At 36.7% G+C, this 26,073-nt stretch overlaps 1 pseudogene; it reads right to left on the bottom strand.

The window, feature by feature from the left end:
- Positions 1–4,187: 4,187 nt before the first annotated feature.
- LOC117157438 (uncharacterized) lies at positions 4,188–14,982 on the bottom strand (annotated as a pseudogene).
- Positions 14,983–26,073: the final 11,091 nt, after the last annotated feature.

Here is a 26,073-nt window from a genome sequence, read left to right on the forward strand (position 1 = left end):
GAAGTCAAACACATGAAGCCAGGGGTTCCGCAAGGAAGCGTCTTAGGACCAATACTGTATACACTATACACGGCTAACATACTAACAACTAGTGTTTTTTCGACCAATCGCGGGAAGACGAACTCGCGAGGAGGGACGTCAACGGGAATCGTAAATTCCCGTTAGGATTATAGCAGTCGACACCACGAGTTGATCGATCCCCTGATTTCCGTTAAGATAATAGGGGTGGTTGAGTTAGTATAACACTGTGATTCACAGAATTACAAGGTTTTATTTTCAACACTTAAGTTACACTGTTGAGTAGATATAATTCCTAGATGACAACTTGTCGCCCGAAGGTATGATAGATATGCACGCTAGAGCAAGGCTCTTTTAATTGAACTTCGTATGTTGGTGGACGTTGCACTAGAGGATACTTAGTAGAGGAAGTGAGTGTTCGTGTTTAGGCGTTAGATTTGGACTTAGTTGGTGAGTCTTCTAGCGGTGTAGAAGAAGTAGTTGACTCTTCCAGCGGTGTAGAAGAAGTTTGACTTGACTCTCCTGAGGTCGTAGGAGCAGTGATGTACAGTGACGATGCTGTGTCGTAGGAAAGCTCGTGATGGGTGTCTCTCGCGCACGGGACCATCGGATTTGTTCGTGACGATTTTGGCTAAGAGTGTGAGGGAAAGAGGCTTCGTTGTTAATCGGATAAACGAAGGTTGGTGGACTAGGAAGGGTCTTAGCTGCCCTCGATAGAGAGTGGTTATTAGGATGCATCGTACGTGGAAAAACCCAACTTTCCCTTGGCAAGTCGTGATAGACAATAGTCTTTAAAAGTGATTTAGAAAAGATTTTTGTTCGGTCTGCAGGACCTTAGCAAGCAAATGAATGGGATTTATGACGGGTACTTAGGCTATTGAGAGTACGTCGTAAGGATGAGCGGACGTCTGATGTCCGTCTGGCCCGCGGTGTATGACCTGGTCCAGGTAGAGAGTCGCACGGCGTAACAACTAGTAATAGCAAAATACTGACATTCGCGGACGACACAGCGATACTAGTCAGGCACAGTAAGCCTGTATCAGCAGTCATATTATTAAAAGATCATATCACAAAAATAAAGAAGTGGTTACAAGTTAAACAAATTAAAGCAAACCCCAGTAAATGCAACCATATTACGTTCACACTGCTAAAACAGATACCACCAAACATCTTTCATAACGGCACGCACATAAGACAAACAAGGCAAGTCAAATACCTAGGACTCCACATAGATACACAACTCACATGGAAACAGCATATCAAATAACAGACAAAATACAGGCCGCAAGGAGGCAAATGCATTGGCTAACAAGTCAAAAATCCAAACTAAGTATAGAAAATAAATTAGAAATATACAAAATGATCATAAAACCAATCTGGACGTACGGAATAACACTTTGGGGAACAGCAACAATGAGCCATATAAACAAAGTAGAGACAATGCAAGCTAAAATTCTTAGAACAATAGTAAACGCCCCATGGTACGTTAGAAACGAGGACATTCGGAAAGACCTGGGAATACCAACAGTCAAGGAGGAGATTAGCAGATGTGCAAGAAGGTACAGAGAAAGAATAGCAACGCACCCGAACCGGCTGGCTGCGGAAACGATCAACACATCAAGTATAGAAAGAAGACTAAAAAGGAAACACCCACCAGATCTCATAAAGGATATAACCTAACAAACACGAAGATGGTACCCCGCTGGGGGTAGCCACCCACATGATAATGAAACAGATAAAAAATTCTACCAAATACCCAAATTGTACAAATTGTGAATGTAAACAACTAAATAAAGAAAAAGAAAAAAACTAGCGATCCATCTTCACATACTTCAAATTAAATTCGATAGGAGCTACGGTTTAAATTTCAAAATCCAGGTTATTGACAGAATTTGTAACATTGTATTTCTTCTGACATAAAGACGCTTCATGTTTCCATAAAAAGGATTTGTTTTAGCGCAGTCCGACAAATACGTCGTTTTCTTCTAGTTGATGATTCAACAAAAACGTAGCTTCAATCTTATAATTAACGTTACTTGTACAAAACGTTTCGAATCAAAGTACTATATACAATGGTACCAATACACCCTATTTCGAGTCTCGAGTATACAAAGACATAATTTTAACTTCATGTCGCGTGTTTTAATTAACGCGAGTCATACACATCTTTTCGAATGCGAGAGTGTTGGTTCGTATAGCAACAAAGGGTGTACGAATGTTGTAGTTTACACGGGGAAAGAGTTGTGGCGGATCGGTATCAATAGGACGCCGACAGGTCGAGGCATCAACGCGGAACAACACCTCCTGGGCGATCCGCGAGTACCAACCGCCAACACCAGAGGGCTACGACGACAACGAGCCTATCTATTTCGCTAGCGGTCGAATATACGGACGCACGATACAAATACCGCCCTAGCGAGACTCCCTCTACGTCTAAGGCGGGGTCTACCGGGCATAGCCTTACTGACGAGTCCACCTGTAGTCCTGGGACGAAACGCAAACTCTCTTTTCACCACCTAGCTCTGACTACACCTGCACCACAGAGTTTACATTATTTTTTGGAAAATGTAATTTATTAATGAATACCTACACTTTTAAAAACAGTACATATCGTACTACTAAAATCTACAAGTTTCCCGAGCAATCTATTAAATTTACCAGCTTTCTAATGTTTAGAACATATAAACGTTAGCTTTTATAATTGCTCAACTGTTCGTTTCGTTGTAAGACAGAACCGGTGAAAGCTCGTGAAAATAGTTCATTTTCCCGCTGTGGAGCAACCAATTTATTCGATTACGCGTTGCAACTATTCTTTGATATAAACGTCAATTCTTATTTCTTTATAGAAATTCGAATACGACAATTTTAATTCGCGCTTTCATAGCGATACATATCGTTCTTGGTCTCATGTTCCTCTCGATTATCGTATTGTACGACCGACACTATGATGGAAATTGAAATATTTATTTACTGAATATTTAACGTAATAGTTTAATTGCACATTACAAAGCATCATCGTTCCCGTACAATTATCATTCGACGTCATTAATTGATAGCTGGGTAAGTAAATATATCACCTCATAGTGAAAATTGTAATTACGATCCATATTTAAATTAGTCATCTGTCAAATGTGAAACTTATCATATAATCATTCCACGTGTGATAAACGAAATGAATTTTTTTTTAATCTCAATATCAGATTCATTTTTTAACAGATGTTATAATTATTATACCGAGCGGACGTTTAAACGAATAATTATAGCGAATAAACATTGCAATAGAAGAAAAATGACGAATATCAGGCCAATTAAGAAAAGAAATTGTAACATTTACTTACCCTTGCTTCATTTATTTTCTAACTTCTTCAAACATTTACGCTCACCAAAAACAATTTATAAAATATGAAAATCCGCAAACGCGCACGTCGAAAGAAAAACTCACTTTAACAAAAAATTTTACAATAATGAAATAGGGTAGTGATCAACGTACTTGATAAAATACACACGCACGCACGCATGCACGCACGCACATACAGAAACATATACGTATATGAAAGCACATAAATATAACGCGTTCAAAGAAAAGCAGACAAATTTATTACTCGATCTATCATAATTTTCATTAAGCTGTTTCAAGCGACACTTAGTAAACGATACGATAACGCGATTAGATCTCTTTATCTCTTATGAGAACAAAACGATGTATATTAAATAAAGTTAGAGACAGTATGGAATATCTAGTTCACTCGTTTTCTGGCTGTTCGTCTAGCGAATGCTTGACATATTCTGCTTCAACAAACTGAGACCATCGCAAACAATGAACAGGAAGCGCCTACGGCTGACACCCAAACTTCACTCAATGCTCGATGTTTGAGCCGAGCGCAGTTCGTGCTAGGTCAGAAGCGTTGATTTGTCTTGTAAAGTATATTTCAACAAATATCGATACATTTCATGCGTGTCATGGAAAATGCGAATACATGACCTAAAGGATACTTTGAAATCATTTGCTTCGTATGTGTATGTGTACTTGGCGTGTTTATTGTACGTCTCAATCCAGGTCGATTCTTCAGTATAGTACCGTGAAAATTGATTTTTAAACGACCTATAAATCGAAGAATTAAATATTCTCTATGCTTTTATTTTATGATTATCCTAATTTATCCAAAGAATTATAAACACATGCGATAAGTTTGATCCGATGTATCGCGATCGCGCGTCTTGTCAGCGGGCGAATCGTGCGAATGAACGTGTAGCTTATGTGCATGGAGATGTGATTCGTAGCTGAAGCCTTTCGTTACAAGTATCGCATTTGTAAGGGTACAATTTCGATGGTTCGCCCGGATAATGCTCCAACTTGTTGTGATGATAAAACATGTACATTCCTTGAAACGTCTTACCACATATTGCGCATAAAAAATCATTGCCCTTGTAATAATACGCGTTATGCTCGACTAAACGTTCGTAGGATTCGAATAACAAATGGCATATATTACAGATTGGTTTATCTTCCGCAATCGGAATTCAGCACCAGCCTAGAATCTTGCTCAATATGCAAGTGTCGTTCGTGAATTTGAAGACTCTGTTTCTTAACAAATCCTTGATTGCAGAACTTACAAAAGAATTTGTAGTTCACCGAACACGAAGGCGCATGAGTAGCAAGCATGTGAAACTGTAAGAATCTTTTAGTGGAAAACATCGTGTTACAAACGTTACACTTTTCTGTGGCTGTTTGGCGATAGGTGCGCTCGTGTATGCACAAATTTTTAAATGTTTGGAATTGTGTTCCACAAGTAATGCAAGGAAACTTTGTTCTGTTCAACTTGTCCGCTTGGTGACCCTTCACGCATGCAATCCCATTAAGTAACCTTCTGTGTTTTGCAGCTGTATCGAATGACGAAGAGAAAGTATCATCCGTATTAAGTGTACTCGGAGTCAAATAATTTTTCAAAGATCTTGTAGTCCCACCCGAAACATCCAACGTTTGTTTCAAATCACGCGACTGTACTATGACGAGTTCCATGTCACTTGGTTCTTTCAAGGACCGAGACAAATGGTTTACACGAGGTACACGTTGTTTATGTCTTAACACTTTCATTCGACGACATACATTCTCGTGTTGTTTCAAACATGAGTATAGCCAAAATCGTTTGCGACAACCTTCGCATTTGTGTTGTTTCTTGAATACATTACAATTTATTTCAACATCAACCGGTGGAGCGTCCTTTTTTAATCTTATGGTCTTCAAACAATGCAAAACCATGTGCCGCTTCAACAATGCCGACGTGTCAAACTTGTCATAACACACGCAACATTCCCTTCGTTTAAACACACTATGCTGACGTAGATAGTGAGTTAGTAACTTATTCATGGACGTGTAACGCGCGTTGCATATGCTCGAAATGTAAATCGTATGGAACAATTTCATGTGTTCGCGCAGGTTCTCCTTCGAAGAAAACGATTTTTTACAAATATGGCATTGAATTATTTTCTGCTGACAGACTTTAAAGTTCTTCTGAAATTCAACCGATTGTTGTTGAGGTACGATTAATCTATCAGCGAAAGATTTTACAAATTCATTGAATCGCTTTGACGCAATCGTGTCAGCTTCCACAGGTAAGTTACATGTCGAGCTTGTTTCACGAAAACCTTTAAATTCCGCTTTCACGTTTTTCGATACTGCTTGTCTGAAAGCGTCTTCGTTTTCGTCTTCGTCTTCGTTTTCGTCTTCGTCTTCGTTTGACACAAAACTAGTAGGCTCCAAGAATTTGTCACATTTCTTCAAGCGGACCACACATTCTTTACACTTAGCTTCAGGTGCAGATCTTCTACTTTGGTTAAATATATAGGGAGACTTGTTTCTTTTACAAGATTGTCTTGATCTTCCAAAGGTCTTAAACTCCAATAAATCGTAAGAATCATATAAAGAAGAAGAACATCTCTTCATTGGCCTAAAATTGTAAGACATATTGTGCGAATATTAGAGCTTTCAGATTCAGCTTTTATTTCGTTCCTGAATAAAGATATCATTGTCTTTAAATTCACATGAGTTTGAACAGATGATATTTTCCTAACAGGAGATTCGATTCGCTTAACAGAAGTAGACATCTGAATAACTTCTGCAGCCGTTGATGTCTTGTTACTAAATGTCTCGAACGTTGAAGTTGGAATAATAGTCGCAGTAACAGGAATATTCTCCGTATCGATAACTTTTTCCGGACTAACCCATTTGTTATTCGGTTTGTCTTCGTACGGCGATATGAAGTCTATAAGGATGGACTGCTTCATCCTTTTCGAAGGTGTACCATGCGAATCGTTTAACCATTTCGGATGCGTAGACTTGATATTGCTGCTCGAACCCTTGGTGGGTGTATTGTTTGAACCATTAGATAGTTTCAAAGATATATTTATTGAGTTATTTACGTTATTTGGGCAGGGACTGTGTGAAGTATTTGATTCTGCCATGACAATACCATCCGAATGATTTGACTTTTCTAACGATTCAGGAGATGCTTTCGTGATTTTGCTTTCACCAGAAAATATTGCGTTCCCATGCGTATGGAATAAATGAGATTGAACATGTCTTTTATAGGAAAACATTCGGTTACAAAAATTACATCTATATCCAGATAATTTTTTCGTACAACATCGCTTCTTTAAATGACGTATTAACGAAATATGCATAGTGAAGATCGCAGTGCAATTATCACACTTAAATACATTACAGCTATATAATTTATTATGCAGTTCCAATAAATGTTTAGCTTGAAAAGTTAACAAACAAACGTTGCAACTTCTTCTGTTGTGTGAAGGTACTTTACGTTTACTTTTTCGTTTATCAGAATCCGATTTGTTATTTTCTAAATACGTACTTTCTTGAGGAAACGCGGATTCTTCATTTTTACAATAAACATCGTCCGAAGATTCACCTTGAAACGTCGCTGTTTCATTTTTATTCCCTGTATTCGTATCAACTGGCGACAAATCATCGCAGATCACTGGATCGATTGGCTCTTCTTTTATTGTTATTGCATATTCAGAAGGCTGAAAAAAATATACAAACCTAATGTAACATACTAAGGAACGAAAAATCTATGAAACAGTCCTAGTCTAGTAATTGAAGTCAATCGTGTCATAAATATCATGGATAGAATAGAAAGCTACGTATAGAGCTACAGAACTAGATACTAGAAAGAACGGTTTATGACGCCATGTTTATCAGTTAGTCAGGCTCTACCACTAAAAACATGAAATACATAACTGCACAAATTCAGAATGCTACGTACATAACAAGAGAGCTGTAAATTTTGTGTAAATTTCCGGCTCCATTAGTATTACTAAGAAACTTTGCCTCAACTCCTAACATTTACCATAGGACAGGGCCGATCGATATTTTCAAACTACTGTGTAGCGAAGTCGACTATATTCAACTCTCAATTATATTCAAAAGTAAGAAAAATCAGATTCGCAAACAATACTTTTAGCATGGTTGTTTAACGTTATTTCATGAATGTATTCTTCCAGGTAACAAATTAGTACAAAGCAACGAGCGGTCCTTCTACATGTTTAGCAAATTGTATATTATAAATGAGAAATAAAATGTACGACAGAGTAACAAACACCATGCAAAACGCTAAAAATTCCATATCATTTGAAAATATAAAAAAACAACTCAAAATATTTACAAAAATCACCATGAATTGTTTAAAATAGAAATATTTGTATCGAATTCGGTGGAAAATATTGTGGAATCAATTGCGATCAGCAACCAGTGTGAGAAACAGTTAATGGTAGTACTTGGTCAAACAGCGAGAAAACGTGACTGTCGACGGTGCTTACATACACTGAAACACTGATGCGATGAACGCATCAACGTTTTCTGTTCTTTTATGATGTATATTGGCTTGCATCGATGCAGAAAGTAATATATTTTCTTAATTGGTAAGCAAAGCAAAAGGATATATATTAAGTATATATTGATATACTGATGTCATTTCATGAGACTTTGGAGTCGATGCGTGGCGTCATTACAATACGTTTCAGCTTGTACAGGCTGCTCAACGATTTTTCTAGGCTAGACTATACTAGAACTACTGTCCTAATGCTGTTCGGGCAGTAAGGGACATATGCAAAATTCCTCCCTTTCACTATGTTGCCAATTTGTGTAAGAATATATATATATATATATATATATATATATATATATATATATACACGCAGGCACGCACACACTCACACGAATGCGAACGTGTATCTGTGCCTTGTTATAACTGTGTGCGGAAAAATTGTGTATATGAACTCACAGCAGCAATATTTTTCATAACGCATGCACAAATTCAAACCTGGGCATAAGGGTATACGAGCGTTAAAACAGACACACGTTTCACAGTCATTTCGTACGTACGTAGCACGTGCACGTAGCACGGCATACGAGCATTGCCTGTTTTGCAGAGTTGGCATCGAAGCTCTAAATTTCTAGTTCTCAAAAATAGCGATTGTTCTTGACTGTGGCGTAAACCATGCTTAACGAAACGTTCGCGAAATTGTGTTGTAAAACTCCAATAATATTTCTTTTTAATCTGAATCGATATCGAAGTGCGTTAAAAACTGTAAATAATTTGATTCATACAAATGATTTTTGCAATAACAAATGATTTATAATAAACAAATCTAAAAATCTTTGCACAAGATAGAAAAGTTTTCATTCCGATACAACTATTCGCTATAGAATAATCGCTGGATATACATAAAAAATACGTACTCATCGAACTGATAACTAATAACTAACGATACATTTGTGTGACCTGCTCTATTTAAGGTTATACAATACAAAACATGCCGCAGCTGAATCCAATGCCTGTACTCATATAAATACATCAGTGAAAAGGTAACGCACGTTGCCAATGATGAACGTTCCTGCTACATTTGAGTTTCAATCTATTATATGGCAATATATTTTTGTTGAGATATGTATAATTTTTTGTGCTGGACTGGATTAAATGCGTAGTAGAGATACTTGTATGTGAATATCAGTGTGTGGAGGTATGTGTGTGCGCGGCGTCTCGAAAACAGATGAATGTAAACTAGTCAGTCGGTTAACAGTCGGGTATAGAAGAAAGTGCTGAGACGCGTGCAAATGGGTATTGATGAATATATAAGAAATCGCCCATGAAATAAATATATTACTATTTTAATGTTAATCCTCAGTATAAATTTAGTGTTCCTATAACATTATTTCGGCTTCAAAGATCCACAATTCTCAACATGGTAGCAAAAAACGTGGTTTTCGGGATTCAAGGTTATGGAACCATGTGTAACCGGGAGTGAATGTATAAAAATCGATTTAAAAAAAATAAGAAATTGGAAATAAGTTCTAAGAGATAAAAGGGCTATTGGCAGCACAAATAAAAGGAATCTGGATAATAAAGAGAACTATTTTTGAAAAAGAAAAAAAGGGTGAAAATAAAAAACAAATCAAGATGCCAAGGGACGATGAAATTAAGCTTCAACTATTCGATGGACGTGATTACAAAATGTGAAAGAAAAGAATACTAATGTATTTAAAGTGTAAAAGTTGAACCGGCTACACGAGAGAAAATGGACACGGATGCGCAAGATAACTGGGATGAAATGAATCAATGGGCGATGAACTACATCTATGGTAGTATAACGAATGAGCAATTAGAATTTGTTGGTGATCAGGACACTGCTTTAAAAATAATAAAAAAATTTGATGAGATGTATATAAAGGAATCAACAACATTGTAAATTTGTATAAGAAGCAGACTAGACATAATGAGGCTGAAAGACTTTGAAGAATCAAATTCATTTTTCACAGAATTTGAAAAAACGATAAATGAATTAAAGAGTGCTGGTGCAAACGTGAGTAAACGTGAAAAACTCGACTACATGCTGAAAACAGTACCAGAATCATTGAGCTATATTGGTGACTAATCGACTCAGTGAAAGAAAGTAATTGAACTTGTGAATCTTTAAAAAATAAAATTACAATGTGGGGAACACGTAACAAGAGGGAAAGTGATAGGACAAGGTCAAATGTATTCAAAACTGAAAAAAGGGACATAATGTGCCATGGCTGTGGAAAGTACTGCTACGTGGTAAGAAATTGTACAAACATGTACAGAGGCGGAAACAACGGAGGAGCGCAATGGCAAGGAGGTGCGTATCAGCCGCAACAGAATAGGGGTCGCGGCGGATGTCACTATCGGCATACTTCAAATCCGATGGATTGACGATGGAGATAAAGATGTGGCGGCATTCGGTGGCAATGTATATCGCTGAAGTGCCTAATGAACCATCAACACCCCAACGGTCCTTCCACCGAAGGTTCTAGAAGAAAGAGCACATGGCAACGGCCGCGAACGCCTAGCAAATGTATGGACGGTGGGGATGTTGTAGGATGACAAAAGAAAATAATCGGATCCGATCGAAAGTCAAATTGTAAGAGCTTCAGTCTTGGAAAGTCACGCCTAGAGTTCGGAAGTGGATTGTAAAGCGGATTGTTGTTAGAAAAAAAATAAAGTTTCTTTTTTTTATTTTTCACCTCAAATTTCTTTTTTTATTTTGTTATTTGACGTGACACGGGCGAGGATTTGGCCAACGAGGACGAAGCAGAGGTTGACAACAACGCTACAACGGGGAAGTCAACACGACGCAAATTATTCATACAACGAGGGCTACGACGACCAAGAAATTGGATCCTTCCTAACGAGAGTAGTGCGAGAAAATAGTAAGAATGAAATTACGGTATATACTAGCGATACGCGAAAAATAGATTGGATATTGGATAGTGGATGTTCAGATCACATTGTAAATGATGACTCTTATTTTGTTGAGTACAAAAATTTAAAAATCCCGATAAATGTAAAGTTAGGAGACGGTAGAATTCTAAAAGGAACAAAAGTTGGAAAAATGTTAACTTACTTTGAAGTAAACAAAAGGAGGATTAAAATTATAATGTCTAATGTATTTTATGTGAAAGAAATGGATAATAACTTGATTAGCTATGCGAGAGTAACGAATGAAAATAAGATAGTCTCAGCAGGAAATACTTCAAAGATATATAACAAATACAGAAAGTTGATAGGGATTGCATTCAAAGATCATGGTTTATAATAAAATAAGTACTTACATTGAAAGACAAGAATCTCACGCTAAAAATGTAGGAAAAATGACAAATAAGGAAAAATTTCACAGGATCTTAGGGCATGTAAACTTTAATTATTTAGATACAATGTGCAAGAAAAAATTAGTTAAGGGAATGCCAGAAAATTTTGAGCAAGTACAATTGAAATGTGGTACATGTATCCAAAATAAAATGCACAATTTACCCTTCCAAAATAACCGTAGTAGAGCACGCGAAATTTTAGAATTAGTACATACCGATTTAAATGGACCTCATAAAAATACCGGGTTTGATGGATCCAAATATTTCTTAACATTTATAGACGACTACAGTAAGTGCGCATTGATTTATACTTTGAAATCAAAAGATGAAGTTTACAATTGTTTCCTTGATTATATAAACAAAGTTGAAAATCTTACTGGTAAGAAGATAAAGAGATTAAGATTCGATAATGGAAAAAAATATATGAACCAAAACATGTACAATCTAATTAGGCAAAAGGGAATTGTCATAGAACCATGCCCACCTTATGTTTACGAGTTAAATGGAGCAGCTGAGCGCTACAATAGAACAATCATGAATTCCGCTAGATGCTTATTACATAATTCAAAGCTGAATATTATATATTGGTCGGAAATAGTTAGAGTCGCGGCGTACTTAAAAAATAGGGCCATTACGAACACATATAAAAATAAAACACCATTTGAAATATTTTTTAAAAGGAAACCGAATATAAATAATTTAAGATTGTACGGAAGTAGAGATTTCGTAACAATACCTGAAATTAAAAGAAATTCGAAATGGGACAAAAAAAGCAGACACTGGGATACTTGTAGGTTATGAAAACATTGGATATAGGATCCCAGTTAATAATAAAATTATAATTGTAATGCACGTAGAATTTATAGGTGAAGATGATAATTTAGTAGGATTTCAAGGAGAAGATGGATCAGACAATGAAACAGAAAAGAATTTTGACGAACATTCGGATTCAAACGAAATTCATGAAAATGAAATAAATGACGAAAAGGTCGAGTAGGTTGCAATAAAAGAGGAAAGAAATTTAAGTAACGAATCAGAAAAAAAAACTTGAGGACATAGAAAATAATTTGAGAAGGTCAGGACGGGAAAGAAAGAAACCTCAAAGATATGGCCAAACGAGCTCATATTTCATTTATGTGAATGTAGTTAGCGCAGACAGCCCTCAAACCTATGAAAAAACTTTAAGTGGAGATGACAGCGGTTCATGGAAAGAAGCAATGGATCGAGAAATGAATAGTTTAATCAAAAATAAGACCTGGCAATTAGTAGAGAAACCAAAAGACAAAAAAGTATTAGACTTGAAATGGGTATATACGAATAAATCTGATAATCGTAAGAAAGCGCGACTAGTTGTTCGAGGCTTCCAATAAAAGGAAGTACTGGAAGATTTATACTCTCCTGTGGCAAAAATGCAAACGTTGAAGTTATGAAGTTATTACTATCTTATTGTTGTCAATATGGTTTGACGATTATGCAAATGAATCTAGAAACAGCATTCCTAAACGGAACTATAAAATCGGAAGTATTTGTAGAATAACCTATAGGTCACAATGATATATAAATTATCAAAAGCGTTATATGGATTGCGTGAAAGTTCAAGAGTTCAAGAGTATATGAAAAAATTAGGACTTCAAAGAAGTAAGAGTGATTATTGTCTGTATATAAAGTATGAGAGCGATGATGTTATATATTTAATTCTATTCGTAGACGACTTATTAATATGTGGAAAAAACAAAAGAAAAGTCGATGAAATTAAAAACAAATTGTCGAACCAATTTGCGATGAAGGACTTAGGTGAAGTAAAGACTTACTTAGGAATAAACATTGAATACGATAATAAGAAGCGTGAGATGAAATTAGATCAAATTAGTTATATAGAATCATTAGCGAAACAATATAATATGGAAAATAGTAAACTATATTTTACACGTAAAGAGTCATTAGCGAAACAATATAATATAGAAAATAGTAAACTATATTTTACACCAATGGAACAAAACTTAAGTTTAGAACCCGCACAATCAGCCTCAAACGATATAAGATATAGAAATCTCATAGAAGCTTTATTATATATTAGTACTGGAACAAGATTAGACGTTAGCTATAGTGTAAACTATTTAAGTCAATTTCAAAATAATTACAACGAGACCCACTATAAATATGCATTGAGAATTTTGAAATACTTATATTTAACTAGGAAATTAAAATTAACTTATAAAAGAAATTTGAATGCTGAAGTTATTGATCATTTTGTTGACGCTGAGTGGGCTGGAGATGAAGTAGATAGAAAATGCACTACGGGATTTATCATAAGATTTTTCGGAAACGCAATCTACTGGAAATCGAGGAAGCAAAGTAGCGTGACAAAATCATCAACAACCACCGAGTATGTAGCTTTATCGGAAGCTGTGAGCGAAATTAAATTTGTAAGAATATTGTTGAAGGATTTAAAATAATGATCGAGACACCAATAAAAATTTACGAAGATAATTCTGAAGCGATTGCGATATCAAAATTTGGAAACTTAACAAAAAATCCGAAGTACATTGAAGTTCACTTCCATTTTGTGAATGAAAGTTACGAAGACAAAGAGATTGACATTATAAACGTAGATTCAGAAAATAATGTAGCTGATATTTTAACGAAGGCTCTAGGGAGAAATAAATTTGAAAATTTTAGATTACTTTTATGAATGATTTGATTGACTTATAAAAGGAAATGAATATGCAGCACCAAAAATTAAGGAGGTGTGTTGACATATGTATAATTTTCTGTGCTGGACTGGATTAAATGCGTAGTAAAGATACTTGTATGTGAATATCAGTGTATGGAGGTATGTGTGTGCGCGGCGTCTCGAAAACAGATGAATGTAAACTGTTCAGTCGGTTAACAGTCGGGTATAGAAGAAAGTGCTGAGACGCGTGCAAGTGTGTATCGATGAATATATAAGAAATCGTCCATGAAATAAATATATTACTATTTTAATGTTAATCCTCAGTATAAATTTAGTGTCCCTATAACATTATTTCGACTTCAAAAATCCACAATTCTCAACAACTTTTTACAACATACGTTGTTTCAACGCTCGTATGCTTCGACGCAAACATATTTATATATGTATAAATATAAATTTTATATTCTACAAGCCTAGGAAAATTAATAACAAATAATAATAACACAAGTGGTAAACATAATCAGTATACTAAATAAAAATCATTTGTAATTCAATATTTCCATTTTTATAAAATACAATGTGTAATTGAAATTTAATTGTAAAATAATCACATTCGTATAAACTCATTACTCTACAACGGAACAATTTGCATCGATGCTAGACATTCTGCATTACTTTAGTATTTTTAATCCATGTATTATTATTGAGCCATAACATATAAAGCATAGACACAAGAGATCATAGCACGTTGGCCAAAGTAATCTTACAATTGACAGATACATTATACAAAATTTTATGTGCCATGGTGGAAATTCCTTCCAATTCAACAATTAAATTTCATTTCTATTGCAAATCACAAGTTCGCGTCACAACGGCCAAAGAAGCGAATCTTAGTTTGTCATATTAAAATAGTTAAAGAAAGTGGTACATAAACATTAGCTTAATATATTATATTAACCAAGATTTATAGAAACAAAATATATTATTCAATACGGTCAAAGTTCTCTTATCGAATGATGTTTCGAAAGGTACTTACGTCCATTTTGTTGTCCAATTTTATATCCATGGAGATTGCATCAACGGGGCGTACGTAAACTAACACTCGAGTTATTTGCTTTATGAAATTATTATTATTATTAGACAAACTGCTTGCCTGTGCACAAAGAAAATCTATGATTAGTGGTAGTAGACTTTAATAATATCCTCAAAGAACAACTCGCGTTTTCCTTAAAATATGTCATAACTGCACGATAACAATAGCAACTTGTAAATAAATATAGAAATTGTATGAAGTATAGTTATCAAATATATTTAACAAAACTGTAATTATTTGATAAAAAGTCGCGAAGTCAATGAAAAGCAGAAGACAATGGAAGATATTTCAGGTTAACGTGTCATACATGATCTTAAAAGTTGTTTACACTCACTTATTATTCGCTTATTATTCACTTGCATCCAGAACATGTTTTCCTTTGTTAATAGTTCGCGTCAAGATAGAATGTAAATTTTTTTTTATACACATATAACATAGAGAGAGAAAATACCGTTCAAATTCGGACAGCGCCGTGGGTAGCACTGTGGGCATTAAAATGGCATCCTCTACTAGTAGCAAACATGCTTCTCAGTTCAGACAGATTCACGTGGCTACAGCGCATGCGTGTTACTCAGTAGATTTTCTGACTAACTTCTCGTTATGTTCAATATAATTTTCTTGTTCACGTTTCTATATAAACTCACGTTATATATGTATGTATATCTGTACATATAAGAAGCAACACTAACACACGTCAATGAATATCTGATTATTCCTGCAACATGAGTATTGTAAGCATCGCATTCGTATACACATGTCTGTAAACTCCACTAGAGGGGGTAATGCTCTTAATGTTCGAAAATGTGCTTTACAAATCGGTCGTTAGTCGAAGCGCTGGCATTGTTTTACTAACACCTTTGTTTGCATTATCACTAAAGGTAAAGAATATAAACTAAACTGCTTTTCATAAGTTTCATCAATATACTTGAAGTAGGCATATAGTATTTCACGTGATACAAAAGAATGTTGTTTAAATAAATGTAGTTTTACATAATACAATACAGTTTATTTATAAACACGATCGTGCTGCAGACACAAGAAGCGCTGCACGGCGAAGTCTAACAAATCGATTCAAGTCCCTTACTCGAGAAATATTTTCTGGCCCGTAGGAGTTTTACTCACTCCAATGGAATCCTTAAATTTGTGTATACGAACATGGCAAATATGTGCATAAATACACATGCGCGCGCGCGCACACACACACACGCACACACGCGCACACACACACGCACACACACGCGCGCGCGCGCACACACACACACGTATGTACTTGGTACACTCTACCTAAACCAGGCCACACACCGCGGGCCAGACGGGAACCAGATGTCCGCTCATCCTTCCTGCGTACCCTTAATAGTCTTAAGGGCCCATCATAAATCTCAATAATTTGCTAACTAAGGTCCTCCGGACCGAACAAATATCTTTGTTCCTAAAACATTTTCTAAAGATTATTGTCTACTACGGCTTGACACGGGAAAGTTAGTTTTTCTCACGTACGATGCTTCCCACTAGCAACTTTCTATCGATGGCGGCTAAGACCCTTCCTAATCCATCAACCTTCGTTTATTCAATCAGAAGCAATGTATACTGCCCTCACTTTCCTAACCAAAAATGTCATGAACAAATCCGATGGTCCCGTGCGCTAGACACACCCATCGCCAGCTTTCCTCCGACACAGCATCGGCACTGTAACTTACTTATTCTGGAAACGTTAGAATAGTCAACATATCTTATGACATATCTTATCAAGTCATTACCGGGTTACTTTCCTTAAATCAATCATTTACTTAACGTATACATACTCAACAGTGTACCTCATAAATGTTGGAAATATAAAGTTTATAACCCTATTAATCGCAGCGTTATACTACCTTAACCACCCCTATTATCTTAACGGAAATCAGGGGATCGATCTATTTTCGGCGTCGATTATTATAATCGTAACGGGAATTTACGACTCTCGTTGACGTGTTTCTTCGCGATAGCGTCTTCCCACGATTGGTCGAAAATACACTGGTTGTTAAAATATTTGTCAAAATATCTGTTTTATACTCTAACGTTAAGGATGAGAATTTTATTGCTCAAGAAATTAAAATATGGTTAAAGAAATGATTATTTGAATCCTATGGACCGCTAACTTTTGCGGTCGGTAAAATAACGGCAACATATTTATATGTAATATCATCTGAGATACAATGACATAGACGGAACGAAGTACAGAATAAACATGTATATCATTATACATAGACGAGACGTAGACTAAACACGTTTGTCGCACGTCTGAAGGCATTGGGAACCTTTAGCATTTTAGTATTACCGACTCAGCATCTCGATAATATTTTCTCTTCCCTTCAACACACTATCCAGTCCAGCACATTGTTAAATATATAAGTATCTCCTTTCCATATCACATCTTGGTTAACAAGCTTTTATGGCAATCGCAGATCCGGAGATATTTACTTCTACTCCAATGATCTGAGGTCAATCGAGCTGAACACTTGATCGGCCAGCGGGCGTTCCCAGAGTCTTGTCCTAATAATAATAAAAATAGAGAGAAATGTGGGAACTCTCTAAGAGGCGGTGCTCTATCTTTAAAACCATCTCAATTTCTGGCATGGATTTTTCTGGCAAAAATCATCCTGGTGTAGCGGCACACGAATCAGGACAATTCAAATACTGTTGTTGTTTTGCCTCGAAGTATCAAAACCGTTAGGTTACAGGTAATGTAAGAACAAATAAACTCCGGGCAAAACAATGTCGTCGCCACATACAACCGTCAAACGTAGACGAATTCAAATTTTCCGGTTCTCCCCCGACCAGTATAAATAAACGGACGCGATCGCGAGCGAGAGAGTTATCGAACAATGTCGAGGAGCATCAACGTGTGTAAACGAGTACCGAAGTGATCTACAGAGTTTCTCCGAGTATTTATCGGGTATTTATTCCGCAACTTATATTTGTACCAATGACTTGCAATTCGCCTGTAATTTATTTATTTATTTATTTATTCAAAAATATATTTGACGGACTACGACAGCAATATTTCGATCTTTTTTCTCGTTATTTTATTTCTCGTTATTTCGCTCAACCTAATAACGACTAATCCTCCACACTAGTAACCAAATGATTACTACCTAGCGAAGCTACAAAAGGACGGATTGGAACACACAACAATATTCTATTGAAAGTGCAACAGGTTTTTTGTGCTAAGGAATACCAAAACTGGTGTTTTCTCTATAATGTCTAGATTAGCAATAGAGTGTTTTTTTTCGATTTTGAACTTGAAAATCTGATGACGAAGATGAGAGCCTGCTGAATTATGCGTCTCATTTAAAAGATAGACAGAGGCACGTTACATATCTCCAACCGGTAGGGAATACTACGGATAATCTACACTGGATAGAGGAAAGGCGGCCCTGAATCGACGTTTCATCAAATACTTAAAATAATAACTTAAAACAGCCTTGTTACATTTGGACTTCTTCAGAACATGGTAATGGCAGTAACATCTGAGCTGATGTAGGGTTTTCGTGACAGTCCAGCGCGACTTGTACAACCACATAAATAAATTGGCGAATGTGGGGATGTATAGTACTTAACTAGGCTTCTTTTGTTAGATGAGATAACAAGCAGCAGGCCTCGTGTCACGACGTCCCGCCGTATTCCACGACATCCCATGACGGTCTACGACGTTCCACGACGTCCGACGGTGCCCCCGTAGGAGGTTATTAGTCCAGTCTAGTTCATCAAACAGTTTTGGATGATCTAGACTAGACTAAACTATTAAAGTAGTTTTTAGCTTGATATATCTCGGAATTATTAATATATATTGTTTATCAATAGCAATCTAATCCTAATATAAAAATTAACGTTACACTTCCAGAATAGTACTTCATGTTTTACTATACTATTATTATTTGGGAAGCGATACCAATTACCCGGCCCCGACACGGGGAGATAACTACGCTCGGGTTCTATTTACATAAAGAGTACTTAAGCATCGGAAGAAGAAGATGTAAAATTATTTGATAGTAAAGAAGTAGCGTGTATTGAAATTTATTAATTAGAATAGGTATAGTATATGGATCCACATAATCATGTTTGAACATTGAGCTTACCATCGAAGAAACCAAACCTCGTTGCCATCGATTAAATTGCATTTGCTTCTTCAATTCCATGAATGCGGTTTGATTTCTTGACTTTGAGCGAGTACTAAGAATTACATTTCATCCATAGACGCTCTATAGCTACACTTTGCATTAGCACTGATTTTATATGAAATAGTTAAGTGAAAAATTAAATACTGTGTTTAAAATTAAAAAATAAAACTAAATGGAAACAAAATACCATTTCAAAGACTCGAAAGACTTCGTTAATACTAAATACAACAAAATAAATCATTAATTTAATGACTATGAGTTGGTGGTATTGATTTAAATAAATAGTAGAATTGCTTCCGATTAATGGTATAAATTAAGAGAATAATTATTTTAAATTAATGGGAGGATATTGTTATAAATTATTGGTATAATTGTTGAAAATTAATGGAGGAATTGTTTCAGATTAATAATATATTGTTATGAATTAATGGTTGAACTGTGAGGAATTAATAGATCAAACGTTGTAAGTTAATTGCTTAAATGTTGTAAATTATTAATTTAATTGTTACAAATTAATAATTAAGTTACTAATAAGCGAGTAAAAGTTCTATTTTGATCTACACTATACGGCAGATCAAGGAAAAATGAGCTACTGCGCGAATCGGAGTTCCTTATACACCTTGTACAAGTCGTAGAGAAGAAGATTCAGAGACGTAAACGATCTCGCGCGACGTTGTGCAAAGAAATGTTAGATTGAACATTAAACAGACTTACTCGTGGAAATAAGAGCACATCGAAAACAGCTCTATAAAATTTACGAGTAAAGAGAATTAACGTTTCCTCTGAACCGTTGCCTCCATAATTCATAAATAAAAAAGCGTATTATCAATGTTCATAAAAGGCTTGTGTCCACAAAAAATATAACGAATTACGACACATGTTCGATAAGACCTCCGTTTTGTTGTAAACAGAGTGTTTTTTCGACCAATCGCGGGAAGACGCACTCGCGAGGAGAGACGTCAACGGGAGTCGTAAATTCCTGTTACGATTATAGCAATCGACACCACGAGTTGATCGATCCCCTGATTTCCATTAAGATAATAGGGGTGGTTGAGTTAGTATAACACTGTGATTCACAGAATTATAGGGTTTTATTTTCAACACTTAAGTTACACTGTTGAGTAGATATAATTCCTAGATGACAACTTGTTGCCCGAAGGTAAGATAGATATGCATGCTAGAGCAAGGCTCTTTTAATTGCACTTCGTATGTTAGTGGACGTAGCACTAGAGAATACTTAGTAGAGGAAGTGAGTGTTCGTGATTAGGCGTTAGATTTGGACTTAGTTGGTAGATTTTCTAGCGGTGTAGAAAAAGTAGTTGACTCTTCAAACGGTGTAGAAGAAGTTTGACTTGACTCTCCTAAGGTCGTAGGAGCAGTAAGTTACAGTGACGATGCTGTTTCGTAGGAAAGCTCGTGATGGGCGTGTCTAACGCACGGGACGATCGGATTTGTTCGTGACGATTTTGGCTAAGAGAGTGAGGGAAATAGGCTTCGTTGTTAATTGGTTAAACGAAGGCTGGTCTACTAGGAAGGGTCTTAGCTGCCCTCGATAGAAAGTTGTTATTAGGAAGCATCGTACGCGGGAAAACCCAACTTTCCTTTGTCAAGCCGTAATAAACAATATTCTTTAGAAGGTGATTTAGAAAAGATATTTGTTCGGTCTGCAGGACCTTAGCAAGCAAATTAATGGGATTTATGACGGGGGCTTTTGAGGTTATTGAGGGTACGCCGTAAGAAGGAGCGGACGTCTGGTGTCCGTCTGGCCCGCGGTGTATGACCTGGTCCAGGTATAGAATCGCCCGGCGTAACACAGAGCCGTCTTCTCTTAAAATTTTACCGTATTGAAAATGCAGTATTGCAGTTCTATTACAGTACACACCGACGATGTGTTTTAATGTACCTATGTCCTGAAATCGATAATCTATTTTGCAAAATATCTTTGTGCTATGTATATAGTTCTATTGGTGTGGGCAGGCGATCTGATAACAAGTCGTCGCAGTCTACTCTTGCTTCATAGGACGGCCGCCATCAGGATCGTAAAGGGATACCATATGAGGAGACGATATCATATGAGTCGGCGACTGTCGTGGCGGCGTCTTCCCCGTTCGAGCTCCAGGCCTTGGCGCTCCGACGAGTGTACGAAAACCAGAGAGGCCAGAGCTCAGGCGAAGACTCTCTACCCGCCGAGCAGGTGGCGCGAGAGATTCGGGGGGGGGGGGAGCTAAACGAGAGGTGTGGAGCGGTGGAGCTCCGACCTACTTGTCGAAGACCAGGCCCGTGGCCACCGGACCGCTAGACCGGTCCTGCCAAATTGGGAGGCATGGACGGACCGCGGAGGGTTTCTGCTATTCTTCCGGATGACGTAGGTACTCGCAGAATATGGGATATTCAGGGAACACCTGCAGAGAATCGGAAGAGAGGTGACGAACACCTGTCACCACTGCGGCGAGGGCGAGGACACGGTCCAGCACACGTTCGAATTTTGTCCGGCGTGAGAGGTCCCGCGTCGTATTCTACGGCTAACCATTGGTGAGAGATTAGAACCCTCGTCAGTTGTGAAAGCGATACTGAGGGGCAACAAGAGTTCCTCACAGTCCGCTCATATTGCGAAGGCACAATGCTCGTAAAGGGAACGAGCAGAGCGGAAGAGAGTGAGAACATCGCACCCTTGCAAGGTTCCGTGCCGAAGGACGGCCCTGCGCCGCCCTAGGTGGTCATAGAGGTTAACACGCCAAGGAGGATTTGGATCCCCTCAGACTTGCACGACAACCCAGGAAATAGCGTTGAGAGGGGTGGTCCCTCCCAATGCCTGAACTAAGGAATGACTCCCCAAAAGAGGGGGGGGGGAGGTGTCCATGAGGATTTCCCATGTATAAAAAAAAGGAAAAACTGTATAGTCCTATTAGGATATTTTTCGTCTTATTAACGTTGCGCTTTTGCGCTATTGCTGTCCACCGCATCGTAACAAAGGTGCATGTCCAAAGGTTCTCCAAATGTATACGATATTTATAACAGATATGGCGATTTAAATAATAAACAACGAACAGTAATGCTACACTGCATACAACACTCACTACGCGTACTGCACACACAATACACCTAAGTGACACTCTAACTTTATATTTTCAGTTCCTTGAAAGTTTCTCATCGACTGTCAGAATGATTCTGTCCTTCCAAAACTGTTCTAGCCTCTTGCCTCAAAATGGCTAAAACATAGCAATGTAGCGACAGAGAATTCATTCACGAAGAAAAATTTACGATACTCTTTGCCAATGCTTATGTAACTTAAACTTATGTAACTCGGATTTATCCAGGAACAGTCATAATATTTCAGAAGTTCCTTACGAAAACAAGGGTATGGTATCGAGGAAGCAAATAGGCTGTGCATCAAATGTGTTTAAAAAAGTGTAAACCTATTTTGTACAATCGTCAAACTTTACATAGCTGAAGATTTATTCATAATTCGTATTTACCAGATGAGTTTCGGAAATATATCTATTCCTTCTTTTGTACATTCTTTCAAACCCTAAATAATAGTGTCACGTCCCGCGCTGCGCACGCGCCGTGACGTAGGCTAAAACTACCAATAGCGCGAGTGAGCGTTCCAATTTGAAATTTAAATAAATTTTAACAATTTGTATATAAACCAAATTCGAACCTCACAACCCCCACGGAATAACCCGTCACATGACAACCCCTCCACGGTAGACCTAAATATAAATAAGCGTAGCGGCATAGAAGAAGCGGTAATAATTCCTTAGTTTTAGAGTAGTTAATTCCTCAGTTTTGTGTGATTAGTTTTCTCAGTTCTTGGTGATTAACTCCTTGGTTCTTGGCGATCAGTTCCCATTTCTTGGAAAGTAATTTCTTGTTCATAGCGATTAATTCTTAATTCCTCTAGCTCTTAATTTCTCAATTCCTTTGTTTTTTTTTAATTCTTTAGTTCCTGAGTTTTTCAGCTCTTAATTTCTTTAGTTCTTAGTTTTGCTCTCAGCTTTTAGATTCTTTAGTCCTTTAGTTCTTTAGCTTTTTGTTCTTTGTTTTATTAGTTCCCAATTCTTGTTAGTCTTGTTAATCGACGTGTTTGTATTTGTCAATTTGTAAACTATCGAAAATCTATCGAAATTAAAATCTTGTAATTAATAAGAGCGAAAACGTATTGCGAACGATTGTAACTCCGAGCATTCGAAACTTCAACGACTATTCTGTCAATATCCAATTAGAATATGAATAAACATTTTTTTGTGAAGAATATTTATCTAATAATGTAGCAGGATTAAGCGAACATTTATTTTCACCAACTTTAATCCTCTCCCGTGCCAATACTCCTGCGCATAGCAGGTTAGCCGAAACGTGGAGTTTAATTTCAAATCACATTAAATAACAGACAATACTACAATTTAATCTAAATTCAAAAATTAACGGCAACGCAATCAAAACGAGCCAGACAAAACGTAACAATAGTCTATAAAACAATAAAAATATTGGCATATCGTCTTCAGTTTGTATTATTTTATTGACTATTATTTAAGGCTCTGTATTTAATATCAAGTAGTCCGTAGTTGCGTGATCGTGAAGCACTGATAGTGAACATGCTGCAACCAGTGTAAAACAATACTCAAATATTTTCGTGGATTATTTATTTTTTTTTTTTTTTTTTTTTGCTGACAGTAAAGGAAAAAGCGCGGGAGCGTATGTGTGCGTGGAAGGGAGTTTGAGGAGAGGGATCTACTGGGATTCAACTGAGCCGCATCAGCATTATTATATAGAATTCACAATCTGTATTAGATTCAATTCCACTTTATACGAGCGCCGGTTTCACGTTCTCATCTGAATAGATGCAACAAATAAGTGCGATAAACTCTTTTTATTTCAATCAGATATAGAAATTCTCTTATCGACCTAAGCGATTAGTATCTGTGGTGTTACGGTTATCCGAGTTTATATTAGCTTTCCTGAATTTTACAAATGACCGTACTTATTATACGTAAAGCAACGTAAACATCTCACCAATAAGTCTTGGCATCTATCATCGTGGCTGTATCTCCAAGAGCGGCTAAAATGAATCTTTGGTAGCCGTTCCGTTCTCAATGTAAAATTGATTACGACCGTACTTATTGCATTATTAATCGTGTAGAAATTCAAATGAATATGTCGGAGATGAAAGGACATCGGAGCCTCCCCTTTGGAACTTCAGGAAAATCTCTTAACACCGTAATCTAAATTCTACCATAAGTGTAATTAAACAATTGTCGTCATTCAATCCGATTGTATTTGTTCGAGATTTGTGATAATGAGCTTGGGCTCGAGGCGACAACCAGCCGCCGAACGTAGCCGAAGTCACGGGATGAACGCTTTGCCTAACAGAGGTATGGAGTAATTCTACAGCTCTCCTTAAAAGAAATAGTTTTAGCGGCACGCGACAGTAAACATTCCAACGATTTTTGTCTCGTGGCTCATTACACACAGACCCTATTCTTCGGGTATGGTGGTTACCAGATGCCGACGCATCTCCACAGTACATGTTCAGCTAGCTTGAGGGCCGTTATAAACGTTAAGATCTAGTTACCTAAAGTCCTTCAAACAGACAAACAGTCTTTGTCCCAACTACGGGAAGATAGGGGAAATTTATTTTTCAACGAACGACGCTTCCCGCGAGCAACCTTACCTCAAGGACGGCTAGCATCCTTTTCTAGCCACAGACATGAAAATTTACCAATTAACAGCAACGTCAATTTCCCTCACTATCCGAGCGGAGGCATCTCTCCACGAATCCGATGATCTCGTGTCCTTAGACACACTCCATCATAGTTTTCCTCTGCATCATCATCGCGACGGAAAATCATTCTCTCGTGAGGTCGTATTAGGGAGTTACTTAGTGTCTGTACTCTCGGTGGATATTCCATGTTTTAAGAAAGAGTCCGACTTAGATTTTGTGAGCATGTACATCCATCATCCCGTTGACCGCAGATTCGTTATTGAGCCTAGGATCATTGTCATCAGTTTCTCGAGTATCTAATTACCACGGTTACTTGTCCAATTCTATAATAATCGTATTTGCACTAGTCAATGTCTTCTCTATTGCATAACGACAATGTGTAATCCAAACGAAGATTGGTTTTACGCCTCTAACCCTAAGTCCAATGTAAACCCCGACATATTTATAGGGAAAGATGCAAAATTGTAAAATATCCAAAGTATAGTAATCATTATAAGATTTGGTGGATAAAACAATTTCTGATTACAATTCTTCAATTTTAAAGAATCTGCGCAAATATTTACAGTATACATACAAGGTTTTGCCTTTTTAACTATAAAGCAGTTGAATACTAAAATCACATTCTTGAGTATAAACCATTCAATATCACTACATCGTTTCTGAACAACAAACACGAGTCTTCTATATTTAAAAAAGTTCATATGTTGAAACTTGATATTGTTGTAGCAATCTCTATGTAGTTAGTGATCAAATATTAACTTTCAACGCCATTATTTTTTATGAAACAACTGTCAATATATCAACTGTATAAATATTTAATAGTACTTTTTAAAGTATTAATAAGCATCTAAACACAGATTTTTTCTTGGTAAAATTAATTGCATAATTAGGAAGTTCTTCAAGAAGCGAAAATTTCTTGCTTTTAATAAGATTAATAAAATAGTAATTATATTAATATATAATTAATTCTAATTATACAGCAAATTAAAGGAATGATTAACTATCATCACAATTTACTGACTTTTAGTTTCAACTGTGCATGCAATTGCTTTTGACTTTGAAATGCTACATTCCCTACACAATAATTTCCGCCTAGCTGTTGCTAACAAGTTGTAACTCTTTATTATTTATATTTTCTGGCAATTTTTTCGCATGCCGAGACTAAGGCTGATAATAGTATGTTTGCGCTTATTTATTACATTTTTAATTAATAATAATTAT

The sequence above is a fragment of the Bombus vancouverensis genome, chromosome 13, assembly GCF_051014615.1.
Source record: "Bombus vancouverensis nearcticus chromosome 13, iyBomVanc1_principal, whole genome shotgun sequence".
NCBI lineage: Eukaryota > Metazoa > Arthropoda > Insecta > Hymenoptera > Apidae > Bombus > Bombus vancouverensis.